This window comes from Dendropsophus ebraccatus, chromosome 15 (genome assembly GCF_027789765.1).
Source record: "Dendropsophus ebraccatus isolate aDenEbr1 chromosome 15, aDenEbr1.pat, whole genome shotgun sequence".
Taxonomy (NCBI): Eukaryota; Metazoa; Chordata; class Amphibia; order Anura; family Hylidae; genus Dendropsophus; species Dendropsophus ebraccatus.
In genome coordinates, this window is record NC_091468.1 from 62,207,427 (window position 1) to 62,207,753 (window position 327).

The following is a 327-nucleotide window of genomic DNA, read 5'->3' on the forward strand; positions in this document are numbered from 1 at the left end:
GATTAGGATTCCGATCAGAGTCTACGGAAGCTGCACGGGCAAAGTCTCAATTGCTCCACAGCAGCTCTTTGTCCTCTGCCTGCACGATAGCACAGCGTGCACAGGGAACACAGTCCGAGCTGTAGAACATGCATAGCGGTCTGACTGCTGTATAAGCTGCTGGTGCTTATGACTGGCAGGGCTGGTTAGATCTCTGCCCCCCATACTGGTTACCCCCTTATGGTTTCTTCTCGCTCCCTCCCTCCCCTTTGTTGCCGACAGTCGGTGGTATGTCCCAGGGAGGGGTTAGTTAAGACAAGGCACCAGGAATTCTTTTTGATCCCTGCA